The sequence below is a fragment of the Protopterus annectens genome, chromosome 13.part0, assembly GCF_019279795.1.
Source record: "Protopterus annectens isolate FY-2018-M chromosome 13.part0, PAN1.0, whole genome shotgun sequence".
NCBI lineage: Eukaryota > Metazoa > Chordata > Ceratodontiformes > Protopteridae > Protopterus > Protopterus annectens.
The window spans coordinates 72,166,553-72,178,986 of record NC_056747.1 but is presented as its reverse complement, the minus strand read 5'-3'; positions in this window follow the sequence as shown (position 1 = coordinate 72,178,986).

Here is a 12,434-nt window from a genome sequence, read left to right as displayed (position 1 = left end):
AACCAAATATGTTACATGTAAATGACAGAATGGTATAGGAGCTGTGATCCTATAAGAAGCAGATCAGGTGGCAAAGGGCCTTGGAAGATGCACAAACCTTATATGCTGAGATAGAAACTGAACTGGAGGAACTCGTGGCAATAACATATGAATGTTCACAATTCCAATGGGTCTATATTAAAACACTGAACATTTGAAATGTCGGGTGTTCTAATATCGACCCGTTTTTAACGAAAGGTGAAAATATCGAAGTAACAGGAAACCAAATTCTTTCCTAGGGAAAGAATTCAGTTGTCCATTTCTGTTGCTTCAGTATTTTCAGTGCTTTGGTGGAAAGCTATGGGTTGGGTTTAGGTAAGTGTATGATTGTGTGGACGTGTGGGTTAGGGCAGGTTAGATGAGTTAGGGTTAGGGCACGGGTCAGGTAAGTGTGCGATTGTGTGGCTGTGTGGGTTAGGGTGGGTTAAGTGAGTTAGGGTTAGGGCATGGGTGAGGTGACTGTGCGATAGTGATGGACCTTAGGGTTAGGATTTGGGTTAAGGTAAGTTGATAGTTAGTGGTGTTTGTATAGTTTAGTGTAGGGTTAGGCATTAGAGTTTAGGTGTATGTGTGTGGATTGCTGTTTGTTTGGTGTGCTTGTGTTGTGTGTATGTGTTTTGGAACAGCAAATTTTTTCCCTAGGAAAAAATTTGCTGTTCCGAATGTTTGATGTTTTTTTTTCGATTGCTAGGGTTCGATATTAGAACACTCAACATTTTGAATGTTCGGTGTTCTAATATAGACCCAATTCCAATGATATCTCTTTGGTAGAGAACTTCATGTGGAAACAAGCCATTATCTCTTGCAACTCAAATTCAGAAAGTCTTTGTAAAAGGTAGCTCGTAAGTTGCAGAAGATTAGTCTATAAAAGTATAGCATAAAAATGAAAACAGTTCAAGAAGGTGCTACTTTGCAGACATGTTCAGTAGAGTACCCTTACAAGGGAAGCATGAGGAGGTGTTAGAGGAAAAGAAGAAACAGAAGTTCCTTTGATAACACGAGAGCTACCAGAGACTGCAGAAAAAGAAGCACAGGCATGTACTGGCACAACTGCAGTTACTGAAAGTTGCTACAACAAATGTCTGATATGAGCACAAACACATCAGTAAAAAAGGAAATTCAACCTTCATTTTCTTTCAAGGAAGAAGTAAGTTGAATCTAGGGCTTAATATCCAATGTTGTAAAAAGAAATCCTCCCAGTCAACTGAGAAGACAAATGCTTCAGAGGATACATGAACAATATCTGGTAATAATAACATGGAAAGAAAAAAAAAAAACAAGAAATGTAGTGCACTAGTGGAGAATGTTGATTTAAACAAACAGTATGGAGGTGTACAAATTGCAACTCATTCCATAACAGCAATCTAAAGGAAGAAAGACTAGCGTACCCCTCTCAATAATAATCTGCTCAAGCAACAGAGACCTCCAAAGCAGAAACACAAGCAACCTCCCACCACCAGCACAACCCAAATGACACATAGCCCACAGACTCAGTGTGCCACTCATCCACAGCCCATAAGGCAAAACAACGTATCCAACACACTAGTCATATGTGACTCTATAGTCAGGCATGCTGATGTCCCACACACCTGGCTAAACAGGAGAAGGTCACTGTCAGCTGCCTGTTGGGTGCCAGGATCTGCCACATAACCCACGCACTCAAGTCACTCTACAACATATACAAATATGACTCTGTGATTGTCCATGTTGGTGTGAATGACCTGAGACTTACCTCCCTGGACTACACAAAAAGAGACATGGAAGAGCTCTCCGATCTTGTATCCCAGGCAGGTACGACCCTAGTCCTGAGTAGCATCCTGCCATCGCCCAGAATGATACCGCAGTACAAGGACAAAATGATTGACTTAACAATTGGCAAAGCTCCTGGTGTCATTCCAAGGGGATCCAGTATCTGTCTGCCTGGGATGACATGGTCGACAAACCATAATGCTTTGCCAGAGATGGTCTGCACCTGTCACCCCTGGGATTCTGGATACTGGTTAAGGCTCTTGATACCCCTATAGTGCCTTTTTTAGGCAAGGTTCAAATGACAAATTCACCACCATAACAGGAACAGGCAAGCAAAAACTGAAGGTAATGCTACTTAATGCTAGAAGTCTAAATCTCAAAATGCACTCACTCGAGACACTCCTTAAAATGGAGAACATCGATGTCTGTGCAATGACTGACACCTGGTTTAAGGCTGCAGAGATCACCCTTGCATTACCAGGCTATAACTCATAACACACTTTTCGGCCATCTAACCTGGACCAGAACACCAAAGGTGGAGGTGTGTCCATATTCATTAAGGATATCCACACCTCCAGGCTAGTTGCTCAGCATAATGCAGCCGAGGTTTTGCAACTAACTCTGGGCAAAACTGCAATCCAAATTGTAGCCTGCTTCAGATCCCCCACCATGCCCTAGGATTCCCACTCCTCTTTTCTTGATATACTGGAAAATATTAGGGTTCAACCAAACACCCTAATATTGGGCAATTTCAACTACCCCACCATTAACTGGGAAAACTAGTCATGTACCAACTCCTTCACTCAGCACTTTCTGAGGAGGGAGCCACCACTGATCCTGGGAACTATCGCCCTATTAACCTGACGGGCCTGGTCTGCATGGCCATGGAACGTATCATCATGGAATTAATAAACAAAGACATTGGTAACCTTCAGACTCTGGACTCCACCCAGTTCAGGTTTGTGAAAGGCAGATCATGCCTCCTGAACCTGTTTAACTTCTTTGAGGCAGTCACCAAAGCTGTAGACGAGGGTAAGGTGGTTCAAACAGCCTATCTTGACCTCACCAAGGCTTTCAACACCATCCCCCATTCTGGAATTATAGCTAAAACTAGGTATAAATCCCTATGCCACAAGATGGGTTGCCAACTGGCTCACTGACAGAACCCACACTGTAAAAGTTGCAGACTCCAAATCTGACTTCAAACTAGTAACAAGTGGAGTATCACAGGGATCAGTCCTGGGATCTCTTCTGTTTGGTATTACTTCTCTGAAGTACAGGCTAACACAGAAGGCCTCTGGCTAATGACGTTCACAGATGACTGCAAACTAAGAACTATAGTCGAGTCCCCAAATGATATGGACATCCTACAGAAGGGCCTCACTGAGACAGATGCCTGGTGTCTGTGACAGATGCCTGGTGTCAGAGCCATGGCCTCAAGCTCAATGCCAAAAAGTGCATTGTTATCACCTTTGGTAAATACTCTGTACCCATGAACTACCACATAGGCGGCAGTCTTTTTAACACCAAATGTGTGATAAGAGACTTTGGGACACAGGTGGACAGTAGTCGCTCCTTTGATAAACACATTGCCACAGTAGTCAGGAAATCCTTCTACGTGGCACACCTCATCACAAAAGGGTTCTCATCCAGGAAAAAAGAGTTCACCCTCTACTCAACACTCATTAGACCCATTATAGAGTACAATGCCCCTTTTGGAATGTACCTCACAAGACATCTGCAACAGCTGGAAAGACCACAGAAGTACCTCACAAATAGGATTACTGGCATCAAAAAGATGCCCTACACTGACCGCCTCAAAAAACTCCAGCTTTACTCTGTAGCATATCGCCTACTCAGAGGAGATCTCTGCCTAACATATAAAGCTATGTCAAACCCAGAGCTGTTGGACATGCTACACCTAAAGAAATCACAATCCCACTGAGCTACATGCCCTAGGGACCTAAACCTTGTCACCACAATAAACAGGACTTGCTGGAGGGATAGATTCCTGTCCCAGAGACTTCCCATACTCTGGAACAAGCTACCCATCTATGTCAAGCAAAATTCCTCATTAACACTCTTCAAGAAAAATCTTCATGAGTGGATGGGAAATAGGAAATACACCCTGGGGATCACTTCTGTGGCTCTGCCCGACAGGGGCACAGGAAATTAACTTTCTTTGGTTGGCATAAGCCAGGGAACTTTGTTGGCTAAGCTTACTTAGGCCCATGGGCCGATAGCCTAGTACCTACCTATGAACCTATGAACCTACTAGAATGCTTGTGGATTTGAATGGTAATTGATCTGTTTCAGTTCAAAAATGTATATTTGTTATATCTATGTCTTATTGTTTCCATTTCTTAGAAGTAATTAAACTGATAGTGCATTAAAGTGTGCATTCCTCAGACCAGGATACCCCATGCTGTCATGAGCTGGAATTCAAGCATTTAATGCAAAATATGCACTATCGACTGTCCACATTACTCGTCAGATTTATTATACAAGTAATTGCCCCCACAACTTTCTGTTCTACTATTGAAAACCTCTTCTAACAGCCTTAGATCCTCCAGTGATTAAAACATCTCTCTTTCCAATTCCCCATTCGAATATGTAGTTGGTAAAAACCTTGGCTCATCCTAGTGGAATTATCTATATGCTGAACTCAGAAAGAACCAAACTCAATTCATCTTTGAAAATCTCTCAAAAGATTTTATTTTCAGAGAGAATAAGTGCAAATCCTTCAATAATCATGGTTAATACTATTTGTACATAAAGCCTTTATTATTCAATTACTTTTCTTTGCTCACATCTTATGGATGCTACACAAAGTAGCACTTATTGCTAAATATTGGGAAATGCAACTCATAATGGTATACAAGTCTTCTTGTTTGCTATATATACTATATTTTTATATGATTTTCCTCCTTTGTCTAAATACTATTATAATGCATATTACATTTTTTAATGCTTATTGCTTTATCAATATGCGTATTACTTTGCATCTTGTATTACAATTACATTGCATGTTTGTCTGCACTTCTGATGTTTTGGCTGAGTCCACTACCCAGTTAACAAATGTAGGAATGAATCAATGAGCAAATAAATAAATATTCAAATGAAAAATCCTAACCAAACAGTAAATAATCTCACAAAAAAGAGCTTTAGCAAAAATTATGTCGATGGTCATCTTGCAATCATAAGATGTAGGACCAGTTCATTATAAAGACTCCTTCTCATGTCAGCTCAGCAGTTAGTGGACATACACTTGAAAAACAGATTAGCTACTTCAGATATCTTACTATCTGAACCCCAGCCTGCTCCTTCTGTGCCATATTATACTTGGTAGTACAGTGCAAATATTTAAAGCCATGAGCTGCTTAAAGACTCCACTTTTTGACGACCTTGATTTGAATCTCGTAATCTCAAGTCATATGCTATAAGACTATAAGGAAGTCACTTAACCAAACTTGAGATTCTGCGTCACATTGTATCAAATGGATATTAACCAGTCACTGCAGTTGGTAATGTTTGATTTATATTTTTATGCATTTTAAAAAATGAGAACATGCTACATCACATAATTCATCTTTGTCTGATGTATACCATGCTTAGAGTTAGTATATGTAAGCATCAGGGGGGTGTTGGGAACTGCACTCCACACTAGGGGTGCAGAAGGCTTCACTCCTCCAATGTAAAAACTTTTAAAAGTGTTTCTCTAGTTTTGGATTTTGAAATTCGTATTTACCCACATTGTTTTGTGATCACATTTGTGTATTTTGATCACTTTTCTGCCATGTTTCTGTCATGCAGCCCCAAGCTACTTATGTTTACAATGTCTTGTGTGCACATTATAATGTACTTCTTAGAATCTATACTTCTATTAGATAGGTTTTAGATTACATATAAGAGAGCTACTTCAAGGACTTCTGCTAGCAAATGAAATCAGTTTAGTCATCTCCAGCTTATCACAACTTTCAGTATGCTGAGCTCTTGACTTCAACTCCTTAGTGTTAATACATGGTCTGGAGCTTTGCTGTTCATTGCTGTTCTCTTCATGTCGATTGGAAATGTCTTTTACTACAAAAGATGCATCTTTTTTGTTAACACTTTATGTACCTCAGACTCAAAATAAGACACATTTTTGTAACAATTGATCATCCGTACCATCAGTTATGTGTTAGTCATATCTCCTCATTATTCAATTTGCAATTGTCCTGTGTTATGCAACTCATATTACTGTTCTCTGTTTCTCACTACTCCATCTGTAAGTATTACGGGTAAGGCTTGTCTTGAAGCCATTTCAGCAAGTAACGCCTTCTTCTGCTCTCTCTCCATTGGAATATAATTTTACAGGCTCCCTCTCAGAAGAATAATACTTGATTCAATGAATTCCAACAGTTATAAGTTCATAGGTTCATAGGCTGGTACTAGGCTATTGGTCCTAGGGCCTATACAAGCCTAGCCATAACAATTCCCTGGATATTTCCTCCCACAACATTTATTTCCTTGGACCGCTGTCTAGCAGGGTGACTGTCGTGATCCCTGGGGTGAATTTTCTATTTCCCATCCAATCCAAGGTTCCTTTTGAAGAGAGCCAAGGAGGCACTCTGCATGACATGTATGGGCAGTCTATTCCAGAGTATGGGGAGTCTCTGGGTCAGGAACCTATCCCTCCAGCATGTTTTGTTCATTGTGATGACAAGGTTTAGATCCCTGGAGTGTGTGGCTCTGAGAGATTAGGATTTCTTTAAGTGGAGAATGTCCAACAGCTCAGGGTTTGACATGGCCTCATATGTTAAGCAGAGATTGCCTCTGAGTAGAAGATATGTCACAGACTATAGCTGGAGTTTTTTAGACGGTCAGCATAGGGCATCTGCTTTAGGCCTGTGATTCTTTTAGTGAGGTATTTCTGTGGCTTTTCCAGCTGTTGCAGATGTCTTGTGAAGTACATATCAAATGGGGCATTGGGCTCTATAATGGGTCTAATGAGTGATGAGTACAGTGGGCCAATGACCTCCTTTTTTCTGGATGAAAAGCCCTTAGTTATGAGGTGTGCCACATAGAAGGATTTCCTGACTGTTGTGGCGATGTGGTTATCGAAGGTGAGACCACTGTCCACCTGTGCCCCTAAGTCTCACATCAGACTTTCAGTGTTTAGTGTACTGCCACCTATGTGGTTATTCATGGATAAATGTTTTTTTCCCAAAGAGGATAACTATACATTTCTTGGCATTAAGCTTGAGCCCATGGCTCTGGCACCAAGCATCTGTTTCTGTAAAGTGTGATTGCTTTGAAAATAACAAATTGTATTTATTTGTATCTATTTATTTATACTTGTTTACTGGGGAAGTACACTATTCTCAATGGATATTTGCAGGAACAGTCTGGGTGAACAGGATCACATAAGACATGAACAAAACATTTACAGATACAAGGATATGCTGAAAAATACATGATTACATATGCAATAATACACTACGACAGTTACTTTAAAAAGCAGTTTACAATGCCAAAACATTGATAGAAAAATTTAATCATGCTAAGCAGAGCTTTCTGGATGAGATGTAGTTATTGTAAACATGCTAAGCAGAGCTTTCTGCATGTCATGCTAAGCAGAGCTTTCTGGATAAGATGTAGTTATTGTAATCATGCTAAGCAGAGCTTTCTGGATAAGATGCAGTTATTGTAATCATGCTAAGCAGAGCTTTCTGAATAAGATGTAGTTATTGTAATCATGCTAAGCAGAGCTTTTTGAATAAGATGTAGTTATTGTATTTATGCTAAGCAGAACTTTCTGGATGAGATGTAGTTATTGTAAACATGCTAAGCAGAGCTTTCTGGATAAGATGTACTTATTGTAATCATGCTAATCAGAGCTTTCTGGATAAGATGTAGTTTTTGTAATCATGCTAAACAGAGCTTTCTATTGTAATCATGCTAAGCAGAGCTTTCTGGATAAGATGTAGTTATTGTAATCATGATAAGCAGAGCTTTCTGGATAAGATGTAGTTATTGTAATCATGCTAAGCAGAGCTTTCTGGATAAGATGTACTTATTGTAATCATGCTAAGCAGAGCTTTCTGGATAAGATGTAGTTTTTGTAATCATGCTAAGCAGAGCTTTCTATTGTAATCATGCTAAGCAGAGCTTTCTGGATAAGATGTAGTTATTGTAATCATGCTAAGCAGAGCTTTCTATTGTAATCATGCTAAGCAGAGCTTTCTGGATAAGATGTAGTTATTGTAATCATGATAAGCAGAGCTTTCTGGATAAGATGTAGTTTTTGTAATCATGCTAAGCAGAGCTTTCTATTGTAATCATGCTAAGCAGAGCTTTCTGGATAAGATGTAGTTATTGTAATCATGATAAGCAGAGCTTTCTGGATAAGATGTACTTATTGTAATCATGCTAATCAGAGCTTTCTGGATAAGATGTAGTTTTTGTAATCATGCTAAGCAGAGCTTTCTATTGTAATCATGCTAAGCAGAGCTTTCTGGATAAGATGTAGTTATTGTAATCATGATAAGCAGAGCTTTCTGGATAAGATGTAGTTATTGTAATCATGATAAGCAGAGCTTTCTGGATAAGATGTAGTTATTGTAATCATGCTAAGCAGAGCTTTCTGGATAAGATGTAGTTATAACAACTTAGTTGGCTTATGCTACAGGGATATGAATATATAAAGAGGTAAGAAGACATTAAAAGAGGCGAGTGTGAATAACTAGAGGAAAGGATACCATGGGGAGAAGACAGAGAAGATGTAAGAGAGGCATGTAGAGGGAAGAGGAGAAGGAAGCAGAAATGTGAGAGGTGTAAAAAGAACGAGGAAGTAGGATAAATGAGAGGCACTACGTGAGGGGATGACAAGAAGGATGAAATAGAGATAAACAGGTGTGAGAGAGTTGCAGGATTCATATAACGTGAACTGTGTGAGTACAGCTGCACTTTGGGTCAAAAGCTTGAGCTTCACATTTAAATTTCGGTATGTAATGACTCATCTTTAACATGATTTTATACACGGGCTTGCTCCACTCCTGATGTATATAGGTTCACAGGTTCATAGATTCATAGGCAGGTACTAGGCTATTGGCCCTAGGCCCTATATAAGCCTAGCCAAAGGTACCCTGGCTTTTGCCACCCAAGAAAATTATTTTCCTGTGCCACCGTTGAGCAGAGCCACAGAAGTGATCCCCAGAGTGAATTTCCTATCTCCCATCCAATCATCAAGATTTTTCTTGAACAGTGCTAATGAGGAGCTTTGTTTGATATAGATAGGTAGTTTGTTCCAGAGTATGGGAAGTCTCTGGGACAGGATCTATCCCTCCAGCATGTTCTGTTTATTGTGGTGATGAGGTTTAGGTCCCTAGAGCGTGTAGCTCATAGGAATTGAGATTTCTTTAAGTGGAGCATGTCTAAAAGCTCTGGGTTTGACATAGCTTTGTGTGTTAGGCAGAGATTCCCTCTGAGTAGGCAATATGCAACAGAGTAAAGCTGCAGTTTTTTGAGACAGTCTGCATAGGGCATCTCTTTGAGGCCAGTAATCCTCTTTGTGAGGTATTTCTGTGGCCTTTCCAGTTGTTGTAGATGTCTTGTGAGGTACATACCAAAAGGGGCATTGTACTCTATTATGGGTCTAATGAGTGACGAGTAGAGGGGAACAATGACCTCTTTTTTCCTGGATGAGAAACCTTTTGTGATGAGGTGTGCCACATAGAAGGATTTCCTGATTACTGTGGCGATGTGATTATCAAAGGAGAGACTACTGTCCACCTGTATCCCAAGGTCTCTTATTACACTTTCGGTGTTAAGTAGACTACCACCTATGTGGTAGTTCATGGGTACTGAGTTTTTACCAAAAGGAATGACAATGCACTTTTTGGCATTGAGCTTGAGGCCATGGCTTTGACATCAGGCATCTGTCTCAGCAAGGCCCTTTTGTAGGATGTACACATCTTTTGGAGTTTTAATTATGGCTCCTAGTTTGCAGTCATCTGCGAACTTCATTAGCAAAAGACCTTCTGTGTTGGCTTGTACTTCAGAGAAGTAGATACCAAACAGGAGAGGACCCAGGACTGAACCCTGTGGTACTCCACTTGTCACTGGTCTGAAGCTGGATTTCGAGTCTGCTACTTTCACAGTGTGGGGTCTGTCAGTGAGCCAGTTGGCAACCCATCTTGTGACATAGGGATTTACACCTAGTTTAGTGAGTTTATCTATAATTCCAGAGTGGGGGATGGTGTCAAAAGCCTTGGCGAGATCTAGATAGGCTGTGTAAACCACCTTACCCTCATATACGGCTTTGGTGACTGCTTCAAAGAAGTCTATCAGGTTTAGGAGATATGATCTGCCTTTTACAAACCCGAACTGGGTGGGGTCCTGAGTTTGGAGATTACCAATGTCTTTGTTTATAAGTTCCATGATGATATGCTCCATAGCCTTGCAAACCAGGCTCGTTAGGCTAATGGGGTGGTAGTTTCCGGGGTCTGTGGTGGCTCCCCCTTTGTGGAGTGGGATAACTGTCACTGTGCGCCATCCAGTGGGCACATAGCCTGAGGTGAGGCTATGATTGAACATGGTACTTAGGTGGGGTGCCAGTTCGTTCTGTAGTTCATGTAGAACACAGCCTGGGATGTCGTCAGGTACCATGGATGCTGTGTTCTTGGCTTTGGATAGTGTGTTTTTTACCTGTGCAGCTGTGATTACAGAAACTCTGTATTCTTCTGGTATAGAGATGGGCCCTTTAGGGGATGACAGAGGGGTAGAGTTAGCACTGAACCTATCTGCCAGGATGTTGGCAATATCCATTGGTTCTGTATATTTAGTGCCATTGTGCTGTAACTCAGAGCAGATCTGAGTGTTGCCATTGAGATTCTTGACATAGCTATAGAATGCTTTGTGGTTGTCTTTAGAGTCAGTGGCAATTTTGTTTTCATAACTAGCTTTGGAGGATTTTATGAGGGATCTCAGCTTCTTACTGAAGCTGACCAGGGAGTTTCTCCAATCATGGGAGTTTACTCATTTTTGCAACAGTTTCTTTCTTCTGTTGTAGAGTTTGTTTATGGTAGGGGACTACCAGATTGGCTTCCTTTTTTTGGAGGATAGCATCTTGGTTCTGTTAGGGATTGCACGATCCATGCACTCATGTAAGTGCTTGTAAAGTGCATTTGTGTAGGATTCAGCAGTCATACCTCTATTGTCTATCAGCATGGGTGTCGTGAAGTTTGCCACTTCTGTCTTAAAAAGCGTGAAGTTGGCTTTGGAGAAATTTTTTACTGTGGTTTCCCTAGTGGGGGATGGGGGAGGGATGTGGATGTCTAGGGTGATTAGCTTATGGTCAGATCTGACCAATGAGGAATTGACCTCTGGTGTGGAGCACCGGTTGCCCATGTTGGTAATAACCAGGTCTAGGATATTGCTGCCTCTGGTGGGGGTGTGGATAAGTTGATCCATGCATTGGAATTTATGAATTCCAGAAAATGTTGAGCACAAGAGTTGGTACATGAGTAGTTTTCCCAGTTAATGGTAGGGTAGTTGACATCACCCATTATTAGGGTGTTAGGTTGTACCCTACTATTTTCCAGTGTATTAAGAAATGAGGAGTGGGAATCCTGGGGCATAGTGGGGGATCTGTAGCAAGCTACAATTTGGATTGCGGTCTTGCCCAGAGTTAGTTGCACTTAGATAATCTCGGGTGCATTACGCTGAGCAACTAGCCTGGAGGTGTGGATATCCTTAATGAATATGGACACGCCTCTGCCTTTAGTGTTTCAGTCCAGGTTAGGTGGCCGAAAGGTGTGGTATGAATTATAGCCTGGTAATGCAGGGGTACTCTCTGGAGCCTTGAACCAGGTTTCTGTCACTGCACAGATGTCGATGTTCTCCATTTTAAGGAATGCCTTGAGAGAGTGCATTTTGAGGTTTAGACTTCTAGCATTGAGTAGCAATACTCTCAGATTCTTCTTGCCTGTACCTGTTAGGGTGGTGAATTTGTCATTTGAACCTTGCCTAAAAAAGGCACTATAGGGGTGGCTAGAGCCTTAGCCAGTATCCGGAATCCCAGGGGCGACAGGTGCAGGCCATCTCTGGCAAATCATCATGGCTTGTCGATCATGTCATCCCAGGCAGACAGATACTGGATCCTCTTAGAATGACACCAGAAGCTTAGCCAATTGTTGAAGTCAATCATTTTGTCCTTGTACTGTGGTATCATTCTGGGTGATGGCAGGATGCTACTCAGGGTTAGGGTCATACCTGCCTGGGCTACAAGATCGGACAGCTCCTCCATGTCCCTTTTCATGTAGTCCAAGGAGGTACATCTCAGGTTATTCACACCAACATGGACAATGACAGAGTCATATTTGTACTTGTTGTGGAGTGACCTGTGTGCATGCATTATGTGGCAGATCCTGGCACCCGACAGGCAGCTGATAGTAACTTTCTCCTTGTTTAGCCTGGTGAGTGGAACATCAGTGTGCCTGACTATAGAGTCACCTATGACTAGAGTGTTGGGTACATTGTTATGCCTTATGGGCTGTGGTTGAGTGGCACACTGAGTTTGTGGGCTATGTGTCATTTGGGTTGTGTTGGTTGGTGGAGGTTGCTTGTGTTTCTGCTTTGGAGGTCCCTGTTGCTTGGGCAGGTTT